Here is a 12,239-nt window from a genome sequence, read left to right as displayed (position 1 = left end):
ATATGCAACCATGCTGCTGGTTGCTTCCTCCTTGGGCAGCGCCTATCAAAAACTGCAATATTAAATCTCTGATTTTTTAATTCACTGTAGTGTTGTACTGTTCACAGCACTGTAGCTGCTGTTATAACCCCTTCCAACCTGTAACAGATTCATCCAATTCTTTCCTACTAAACACAATATTGACTCCAGAATGAAGTCCACTCACAGGCAAAATTCAAGTGATATTTCACACCCTCAAATTGCATCAACTCTGAAGATACTACGTCCTCCACAGTTTGAATTCTTCTCAAACTTGTAGAAACCCTTGTTGCCACAACTTCAAGAAATTTCACAAGGCAAAGTTTTTAAGCACTTCTCATAACCTGCTCTTGAAGGAAGACAAGGTTTGTTTATAAGGACTCCTCAACTCTAGAATGAGTCTCCACGCTCAATGTGGGATAAAAGATATAATAATAACATAAAAAACGTTATTACATTAAAACTTAGAAAATCCCTTTTAATTTTTCCATAAGCTTGGACCCAAAATTAATTGAAACAATGGCCCCTTTTATGATATCATGACCCTCACTTAAGTTATATATTATAACTTAACAATATAGGCTCAAAACCAATAATGTTTATTTTAACTAAATAAACATTAATATCTCCATTATTACTCAACATTTTTGAATGTCATTTGGACTGGGAGCTAACATGATAGAACTGCGTATGACCATACCCCTTTTCTAAAAATAGTAGGGGTTTATCTTTATAACTCCAAAACTGCTAAAAATAGCCTGACCAAGCCAAACTCAAAGGAAAACTCATCATTAAAAAACTCTGGCAACCCAGAAGAGTACTCTGCTTTGGTCCTTTGAGGATCTCCACACCAAGGTGACGCTCTATCCAATCTTATTAGCCTACGAGGGTCTCTGATAGGCTAATCACCAGCTAAAGTGATGTCTCTAGCTAGAAGGGGACATCACAGTCCGCCCTCCCTGAAATTTCTTGTCCTCAAGCAATCTCAACTCTGGATGCTGTAAAATCTCCTCGCTCTCCCAAGTAGCATCCTCTACCAGAAAATCCTTCCACTTCACCAAATATTCTCGGATGGTACGTTTCCTCAAGTTCCTCTCTCTAAAATCAATGATAGCCTCCGGTATCAAAAAAAATTTTCCCTCATCATCCAGGGGTGGTACTACTGTAGAAGGCACAATATGATGTCCTAGCACCTTTTTGAGGCGTGACACATGAAAAACATTGTGCACCTTGCTCTCTGCCAGCAAGTCTAACTCATAAGCCACCTCTCCCACTTTCCTGATAATTCTAAATGGACCATAGTATCATGGCTTGAGTTTCTCGACACCACTCTTCTTGAGAGTGGATTGACGGTAAGGCTGCAACATAAGATACACCATGTCTCCAACCTCAAAAGTCTGCTCAGTCCTCTTCTGATCTGCATACTGCTTTTGTTGATTTTGTGCCTTAGTTAGATTATCCTTGAGAGTCTTAAAAAGGTCTTGAATCTCTTGTAACAAATCACCTGCACTGGGCACTCTACTATCACTCAAAAGCAGATCCATAAAATTGGGTGCCTCATACCCATACAGGGCCATAAAGGGTGACATCTGAATAGACATGTGATAAGTGGTATTGTAGCAATACTCATAGAGATAAATCCATTTTACCCATGCCTTATGTTGCCTTGCTATATAATTTCTGAGATATCCCTCCACCCATTTGTTTACTATCTCTGTTTGACCATCTGTTTGAGGGTGGTAGCTAGTACTCAGAGTGAGCTCTGTCGCACACAACCTGAATAGCTCCTGCCAAAAGTGACTCATAAACCTGCTGTCTTTGTCACTTACAATGCTCTGAGGTAAGCCATGTAATCTGAATATCTCTTTGAAGAACAACTCTGCCACCTATGTAGCAGTATATGTAGCAGTGATCAGAAAGAAGTGTGCAAACTTCATAAGGCGATTCACAACCACATATATGCAGTCTCTACCTTGGGCTCTAGGCAATCCTATGATGAAGTCCATAGACAAACACTCCCACTTCCTATCAGGAATCGGAAGTGGCTGAAGTAAACCAACTGGATAGGAGTGTTCTTGCTTATTCTGCTAGCAAGTGGGACACTCCCTAACATATTGAAGTACCTCTACTTTGAGCCCTTTCCATGTGAATCGCTCTCTAATCTGTCGATATGTCTTATAGAAACTAGGATGTCCTGCCATAGGTGAATCATGAAAAGATTTCAAAACCACCCTCCTCACTACTGATCCTGGGACCAAAAATATTTGTCCTTTGTAAATGATGAGCTCATTCACAAGGGTGTATCTGTTGTCCTGAATAGTCCCATCTATGAATCCAGCTGTCCAAGTGTCCTTTGCATACTCTGCAAGGATCAAGTGTCTCCAATCCTTTGATATGTCTATCAATAAGCTCAAATGGGGCCTACGTGATAAGGCATCAGCAACTACATTCTGTGTCCCCTTAAAATATGTAATGTCAAAGTCATAGGACTGTAACTTTCTCACCCACTTTTGCTGCCTATCATTGAGATCTCGCTGCCCCAAAAAGTGTCTTAGGCTATTATGGTCGGTTTTGATACAAAATTTTCTACCTACCAAATATTTCCTGAATTTGGCCAAAGCATGCATAATGGCTAACATCTCCTTATCATATATGCTGAAGCTCCGCTCTGGCCCTCTCAATTTCCTACTCTCATAAGCAATAGTGTGCTTCTCCTGCATAAGCACCGCTCCAATTCCCTCTCTGGAAGCATCACAATATAGCTCAAAAGGTTTGCTGAAATCTGGTAATGCTAACACTGGACAAGAATTCATCAACCCCTTAAATTTCTCAAAACACTCCTGTGCCTCAAGAGTCCACAAGAAAGCTCCCTTTCCCATCAAATCTGTCAAGGGTGCCGCATGCCTGGAATATCCATCCACAAACCTTCTGTAGAAACCACATAGTCCTAGAAAGCCCCTCAACTGTGTAAGGTTCACCGGTGAAGGCCACTCCACAATGGCACGAATCTTTTCAGGATCCATGCACACGCCCTCTGCACTGATGATGTGACCCAAGTACAACAACTTTGTCATGCTAAAATCACACTTTGACTCCTTTGCATACAAGGATTCTCAGTCCAATATACCTAGCATCGTGTCCAGGTGAACCAAGTGCTCCTCAAAGATCTACTATATACCAAGATATCATCAAAGAAGACAAGTACAAATCTCCTCAACTGAGGATGGAAAACCCTATTCATTGTTGCCTGAAAAGTAGCAGGTGCGTTAGTTAGCCCAAATGGCATAACTACAAACTCAAAATGGCCACAATGACATCTAAAGGTTGTCTTCTTGATATCCTGCTCTCTAACTCTGATCTGGTGATAACCTAATCTCAAATCTATCTTTGAGAAGAAGCAAGCTCCATGAAGCTCATCTATCAACTCATCGATCCTGGGAATGGGGTATCTATTTTTAATCATCTTCCTATTAAGCACTCTGTAATCAATGCACATCCTCAATGTCCCATCCTTCTTCTTTACTAACACCACTGAAGAAGCAAAAGGAGACTTACTTGGTCTAATGTGGCCCATAGCAAGTAACTCCTTTATGGTTTTCTCAATTTCATCCTTCAACCTCTTCGGATGCCTGTAAGGTGTAATCATGATGGGCTTAGCCCCCTCCTCTAACTCAATGATGTGCTCAATACCTCTGTCTGGTGGTCTACCTAGTGGAATGTCACTAAACACCTTAGAGTGTTTAACCCTAAGCTCCTGAATATCAGGAGGATATTCAATCTTATGTTGTCCCTCCTGTGATGGCATCAACATGCACTCTGCTGCCCACTCTACTTGATCATGTCGAATCAATCTAGCCATTCTATGAAAAGAGACCATCCTGAGATCACTGTCCCTGATTGCCTTAAGAATATGTGTCTTCCCATTCACTTTAAACCTCATCTCCATCTCCTTGAGTTTAAGAGTGAACTCACCAATATCGTGCAACCAACTCATCCCAAGAACTATATCTGTATCTCCCATAGGTACAACATAAAAATCTGCCTTAAAGTCATAATTATTAACTTTCAATGGGAGTCCAGTGATCCTATGATCACATTTGAGGACATAGCCATCCACTACCCTCACTCTAATTCCCCCAAACTCCTTTATTTCTATGCCACGCTTCTCCACCATCCTAGCATCAATGAAATTATGAGTGGCACCTGTATCAACCAAGGTTATGACTCGCTGTCCAGCGAGTACTCCTCTCATCCGGAATGACCCTTCTTGCTTAATACTAGTGAGACGAGCTTCCCTAAGTTGCCCATCTCCTTCCCCATCCTTGGACTCCATTTTAGACAATTTTTCAGCCTTGTCTTCCTCTTTTTCACCATCTATTTCCTCTATATCAGATTGCTGATCTGAATTATCTGATTTTGATTCCTCATAGTATGCCCACATAACTCTATTAGCTTTTCCCTTTGGCCTAAGAGGACAATCATGGTTTGCATCATAGGGTCCCTTATAGTAGAAACATAATTTTTTCTTCCTCAAATTGTTTAATGTTTCCTTGTCAAAAGGTGCTGGAGTTTTATCTTTAAAATCATTTTTAAAATCAGTCCTCTCTGGTTTTTTATAAAATGGTTTGTTATCCTTACTAGAAGATGCTCCTTTGGACTAAAATTTGTTTGTTGGGACTGCATGTTCCATACTTACTTGCCTTTTTCATCGCTTCCTATAAAGAAATAGGATCAAATTCCTTTATCCAACCTCTCAGTGGTTCGGATAGGCCCTCAATGAAAAGAACTAGCAATCTATGCTCTAAAATGTTTGGCACCATGACTGCCAACCACTGAAATTCACCAATATACTCCAATTTGCATGTTTGTTTCAGCTGTTCTAAGTCCCGGAAGTAAATCTCTAGATCTTTTTTGTCAAATCTTTCAACCAACCTATCCACAAAGTCCTGGTATTCTGTCATTTGGTTATGCTGAAGTGTTACCATACCATGGTACCACCAATCATGTGCTATTCCCTCCAAATGTAAGGTGGCATATTTGATAGCTTCAATCTCTGTCATTGGCCTCAGTGCCAAAAATGTGTCAAGCTTATGAATCCAAGCTTGAGCTGTCATCTTACCACTCCCATCAAATGTATGCATAGTAAGCTTGCCTGTAGCCCTCTTCAGCTCACTATTTTGACCTTTAGGCCTCCTATCTTGTCTGAGTGACCTGTAATGCTCTCTCCTCTGATTTACAAAGTGTTCAAAGGTCATCCTCTCCTAAACCTACGGAGCTAATAATTCCCATTCATCATTTGCAGCCATGAGTGCATCTGCGAATATGGGGTCTCCTGTCGCCTCCTCTATCGGAGCTTCTTCTGGCTCCTCCAGAACAAATGTAGGGCATGTAGGCCTATCAGCTATTCTAGAATGGGTCTATTGTGGTCTCTAATTACCTGTAGCACTCCTATTATCTCCCTGTTCTCCCGGCTCCCCATTTTTTCTAACAGGTGGGTTCATCCTTTCTACCATAGTAGTGAGTGCCTTTAATGCCTGTTCCATCTGTTGCTGCCCTGTAACCATAGCACGGTAGAATTCTCTGGTATCCTGATCATCATTATTCCTCCTGTTTCTAGATGGACTACCATCATGCCTCTCTTCCATATTTCCTATTTCCTGTAACTGTTCTCTTTCAATCAGAGCTCTCCTACAAGTATGGTACCTGTGTGGTCCAATTTTTGGTGGCTGCATATGACTCCCCAAACCCTCAAGATGGCAGGAATGAGGCTTTGATACCAATGTAAGAACCCCAAATAGGCTCTACACTGATCACTATTTGTTTCCCTGGGTGTAATAATTGTTTTTGGTTTGTTTTTGAATGTTTTAAGTTGTTTTTGGGTTTTTGAGTTGATGAAAAGAAAATACAAATATTAAAAACTAATCTACCTCAAATTATAACTCAAATCTAATCAAATTCATTTATTCAGATGGCTCCTAATGTTTGTACAATACTTATTGCTGGAAGCTTACATTAAAAACATCATCATTAATAGTTGAAAAAAACCTAATTTTTGTCTCTGATATGCAACCATGCTGCTAGTTGCTTCCTCCTTGGGCAGCACCTATCAAAAACCGCAATATTAAATCTTTGATTTTTTAATTTACTGTAGTTTTGTACTGTTCACAGCACTATAGCTACTGTTATAACCCCTTCCAACCTGTAACAGATTCATCCAATTCTTTCCTACTAAACACAATATTGACTCCAGAACGAAGTCAACTCACAGGCAAAATTCAAGTGATATTTCACACCCTCAAATTGCATCAACTCTGAAGATACTACGTCCTCCACAGTCTGAATTCTTCTCAAACTTGTAGAAACCCTTGTTGCCACAACTTCAAGAAATTTCACAAGGCAAAGTTTTAAAGAACTTCTCATAACCTGCTCTTGAAGAAAGACAAGGTTTGTTTATAAGGACTCCTTGACTCTAGAATGAGTCTCCATGCTCAATGTGGGATAAAAGATATAATAATAACATAAAAAATGTTATTACATTAAAACTTAGAAAATCCCTTTTAATTTTTCCATAAGCTTGGACCCAAAATTAATTGAAACAATGGCCCCTTTTATGATATCATGACCCTCACTTAAGTTATATATTATAACTTAACAATATAGGCTCAAAACCAATAATGTTTATTTTAACTAAATAAACATTAATATCTCCATTATTACTCAACATTTTTGAATTCCGTTTGGACTGGGAGCTAACATGATAGAACTGCATATGACCATACCCCTTTTCTAAAAATAGTAGGGGTCTATCTTTATAACTCCAAAACTGCTAAAAATAGCCTGACCAAGCCAAAATCAAAGGAAAACTCATCATAAAAAAACTCTGGCAACCCAGAAGAGTACTCTGCTTTGGTCCTTGGAGGATCTCCACACCAAGGTGACCCTCTATCCAATCTTATTAGCCTACGAGGGTCTCTGATAGGCTAATCACCAGCTAAAGTGATGTATCTAGCTAGAAGGGGACATCACAATGATAGTTGTGCCTATTTTCCCCATTGGAATTCAAACTAATCATTATGTGAAGGCCATTTCGGTTCACTAGACTATTAATCTAGCAAAAGAAATAAGAGTGAAATACCTATGGCTAGAAGGATATTCAAAAAACATTATTGATTGCCTAAATGAGAAGAACAAGCCTACTTGGACAGCCGCAAATATTATTGATGAATGCATTCATAACCTTAAAACCGTTGAAAAAACTTATGTGTCACATGAGTACTAGGAGGCCAATAATGTGGTGAACAAGTTGGCAAATTGGGTAGTAAAGTACAACAAGGTGGCTAAGTGGACAGATGGTTATGATATCCCATTAGAGTTTCATGAGGTCATCAAAAGGGAATGTATCCTAAGTAGATTGGATATAATTAAAAGCCATTATGAAAGTTAGTAAGTTGTGGGAAGTGGTCAAAAATATTATGTGTGGATTTATTATGATAATTAATGATTTATGGGGAATGTACAGAGTTGTGAGGTGGAAGTACGATATCTCTTGTACTTCCCATATCTACGATATCCATCAAATCATGTCAAGTATAGTATATGGGAAGAGAATTCACAAGGTGGAAAATAGGTGTAAGAAAATGAGGAGAGTCAAATGCTTGCTAGTTTTGAAGGGCTCTGATATTGACTATAGAGATTGCATAGAGAAGGACACCATGGTTGGGGAAAGACACGGGAGGAAACCAAAGAATGAAGCCCAGAAGTGGAGAAGGCATTCCAAGGTGTGGAACATACTAAAGAAAGGGGAAACTAAAAATTTTATTAAATTCCTCCATGGATGGAAACCCTCTGTAACCAAAACTATGGTAAAAACCTAGAACGAGGGCCTGGTCAAAATTGACAAGGTGGAGTTCTCTGTGATGGAAGAAGTCATTTCCATGGTTACTGGCATCCACATAATTGGCAAGAAATTTTATAGAGACCAAAAAATATTAGGGCAAGTAGTGGTGGAATTTTCAAAGAACCAAGAGGAGAAATAGGCCCTAGTGAAGAGAGGTATCCATTATATCCCAAGCTCCATCAAGCCTCTATGGAGATTCGTGCTCTATGCTATAATCAAATATATTACTCTCAACATCAAGTTTGATTATCTATGCACTTACCACTTTGTGTTGCTAAACCACTTTAGGAATGGGGCAAAAATTGCTATCCCCTTCTACCTTTACTCTTCCATGAACAAAAACATTAATGAGTAACAAGAAAAGCATACTAGGAATCTAGCGCTCCATGAGGTACTGTTGTTGTTAATTTATGAATACTTCAAAGCTAGGGCTTTGAGTAAAAAAATAAAAGATAGGAAAGAGGGAAAGAAAGGAAATGGGGAATACAAAGAGTTTAATCATATTTATTCACCCTTGGATACGAAGGAAAGTTTTGAGATGCATACAAATTCAGAGGAGTCTGATTCCCCACAACGTGGCTTTGGGAAAAAACCTTCGAAATAGATAGCAAGGAGAAAAAAGTGCTCCCTGAGCCCATGTAGGACATTGACACATCCTCAGATATGGGTTATAATGAAAGGGCAGAAGGGATGGATATGAGAGAGGATAGTGCAGAGGGAGGGGAGAATATCAGGGAAGGGGATGGTAGGGAGCAAAAGAAGAGTAAGAGAACCATCACTATCAAAGTGCTAGGAAGAAAAGAGAAGGAAAAACTTGGATGATAACAAGGAAAAATAGGGGGAGGAGATTGAGAAGGCAGAAGGGGATCCCAACCAAAGTGAAAGGGAGGGACCTAAACAAGGCTACAAGGATGTTGGCACTAGCACTTATAGATGCTCAGTCATGGGGAAGGATAAGAAGGTGGTATGGCAGAAATTTAACTCAGATTTGACTACTATTGGCATCAAATGGGAGATAATTAGAACTCATGTCAAAGAAAATGAAGAGGGTAGAATCTAGATGGAGGAGTAGATCGATCCTACTTTGGTCATCTTCAATGAAATTGCAAAGGAGCACTTGGATATGGATGTCCTTGACAATGCAAAAAATAGTGTGGTGGATAGCTTCTATACCACCAAGTGGTTATTCCACAAAATCCTTGAGCTTAGACATAGAGTGAGCACTCTAGAAAGAGAGACCTATAGCTTAAGGAATAGGGTCAAGGAGGATGAATAGAGCATGGATAGAAGAGTGGAAGAAGTGAATAATAGGGCCCATACAATGGATAGGACAATGCAAGGTATAGCTCAATAGAGCTCTAAGATCCTTAACAATAATGAGAACATTAAGAGGTTCATACACTATATAGATGACCAAAGCATTAGCAAGGAGGAGAACCCTGACACCCACATCATAAAAGATAGGACTCTAGAAGAATGTGCAAGGTTGTGGACTAGAGCTAGCACTAGCAAAAAGGATACCCTAGGCCCAAACTAGGACCTTTCTAAGATGAAGGAGGTAGTTGGCAAGCTATCATAGTAGGAGATAAGTGTAGTAGAAATGCTAAGAGACATCATCTGAGCACCCTACCCTTTTGTGGCTAGCCCTAGTTTTTTGGTGTATCTCCCTAGCTTTACTTTTGTTTCTATCTTTTTTTTGGGAGATGTTCTTTCTTTTTCCTTTCTAGCTCTAGATGCAGCCTTAAGAATTATTTTGTTGACTATTCTATGTTATGTTCGAGTTTCAGGGTCCTTTTAAAGCCTATTTTCCAATAAAAAACAATGTCATAGGTACATATGAGATGCTTCCTTGATGTTTAGAAAGAATTTTGAAGATGAAGGGTTTCTCTAAAACTTTCTCAACTATCTTTGTGTCAATACTAACAATTACCCCTTCGAACACTACTGAAAAGAACAAGTGTAGATCTAGCAAGGATGGATGTAGAACATATCCCAAAGAACCATCTCCTAAAATGATAAAGAGACCTCCTACAACTACTATACATAAGGATCCACAATTATTTCAACCTAGTAAGACTGATCATGTAGAGAATGGACAAGAGGGTCAAAGTGTGCTCTCGTAACAACTGAAGAAAGATCTTCTTTATCAAAGAGAAGATGTATATCATCAATGATGTCTCCCAGATCTACTATGTATGACTCCACAACAAAACTTGAAATACCCGTCAAGTAGTCATACCCTAATGCTAGAACTAGAAGACAAGATGTACCCAACTATTCTAAATTAAATGGACTTATTATTGTAGCAATGTATGCACGTGGACTGTGTTGATGTTGTGACCTTGTTATGCATTTGTTAATACAATCCCACATATTTGAATCTATTGAATCACTACCATTATTGTCACTATTAGTTTCCACAATGTACGAAGTACAGAGAGGATTAGAGGATGAGCTAGGTGAACTTTCCTCAAAGTGAACATTCCTCTCTATGAATATCTCATAAGTCTCAGGATCCATAAATCTATATGCCTTAACACTTTCATCATATCCAATGAAATTACAAGGCCTAGGTGGTGGTGCCTTGCATTTCCTTGAAAAGATGTGTGCCCATGCTAGACAACCAAAAACTCTGAAGTGTTTCACAACTAGTTTTCTCTCACACTATGCCTCAAAAAGAGTCATTCCAGCTAAGACATTGTGAGGAGATCTATTAAGTATGTGATTGGCACTACTTATAGCTTCGACTTCAAGTGGTGGATCAAGAGACTTATCTTGAATCATGCAACTTGCCATTGACTTAAGAGTTCTAATCCTCATTGCTACAATATTTTTCTTTTGTAGACTAAATGCTATTGATTCTAAACATGAATACCCTCAAGTTCACAAAAGTCTCTAAGTCTTGAGTTTAGATATCTACTTTCATTGTCCATACAAAGAACCTTGATGGCTTTCCATGATTACTTCTCAACATGACTCTTGAAGGCTAGAAACTTGTCAAACACTTCATTCTTATGATCAAGAAATTAGACCCATGTGTAGTGTGAAAAGTCATCAATCAAAGTGAGAACATAGCAACCCATGCTAGCTTATATCTCTGAAAAAGGGCCTGCTAGAATTGTGTGAACCAACTCAAGGACAACTGATGCTCTCAAAGACTTATATTTTTCATATTTTTCTTCTAGATGCATATCCATTGAATAATTTGAATATTGACCCTTAGAAAAGTTGATTGTAGGTAGACTTTGACCATATTTTTAAAGCTAAATAGATGAAGATAGTGTTAAAGTTAAGGTTTATAACCTTTAACCCTTGTATACTAAAGGTTTTACCACCTTTTACCTTCTTTTACCTTCTGGTAAAGTAAAAGGTTATTTCACCTTTTACCACTTAAGATTTCTCTTTTGCATAGTGAATGAGCACTCAACATTTAATAATTCTTCTAGATTATTAAATGTGCCCACTCTATGAGTGGATGACTCATTCCACCTTGTGAGTGGATGACTTGCTCCACCTTGTGAGTAGATGAGTCACACCACTTTGGTGTGGGGGTGAAATCCTTTATAAGGATGTTCATACCTTTCTTTTTGCAACACTTACAACAAAACACTTGTAATTTGTTTCTCAATTAATACATTTTGGATTGTTGAGAACTCTTTGTGTTCACACTTCGGATTCATCCATGTAGCTGAGTATCTATTGATAGATTATCATCCCAAGCTTGTTGAGTTATTTTCTTGTCAACTCTAATATGGTATCAAAGTAAGGGATCTGACATCTACTCACTTGTGTTCGATGAATATGGAGCACCTTGGCAAATTTGGAGGCTTTAGCATTTTTTGGGTTAAATTTGTGAAGGAGATATTTTATGGAGGACATTGGGCCCAAATGGACCTCTCCGTTGATCTCAGAGGGCATCAAAACCCTCGTTTCCATATAAAAGTTATCCATTTTGGTGCCAACCAGGTGCAGCCACCACCGCAGTGCCGCAAAAGTGCAGATGTTGCAAGAAACACTACTGCAACCCACCACCACTGACAATGGTGGACCACCCACCACCTAGTGCTACACACCACCACCCATTTTTGGACCTCTTGCCACCCTTCGTGGCCCCTGCTATGGCCTTTTGCCACCTCCACACTCTGTGGACCTTCTCTAGCTAGTGTCGCTCTGCACACCCTACTTTGTTGATGTTGGGCACCCCATGGCCAAGTATTCTACCACCCATCATAGCCTTGCACTTTCTCACACTGCCCTTTTGTGGCCTCTCTACCTACAGACCTCCCTGCAGCTCCTCCGCTATCAATGTCACCCACACGACCCT

This window comes from Cupressus sempervirens, chromosome 8 (genome assembly GCF_028749045.1).
Source record: "Cupressus sempervirens isolate cs-2001-9-10 chromosome 8, ASM2874904v1, whole genome shotgun sequence".
In the NCBI taxonomy this organism is placed as follows: domain Eukaryota; kingdom Viridiplantae; phylum Streptophyta; class Pinopsida; order Cupressales; family Cupressaceae; genus Cupressus; species Cupressus sempervirens.
This window is presented reverse-complemented; position numbering follows the sequence as displayed.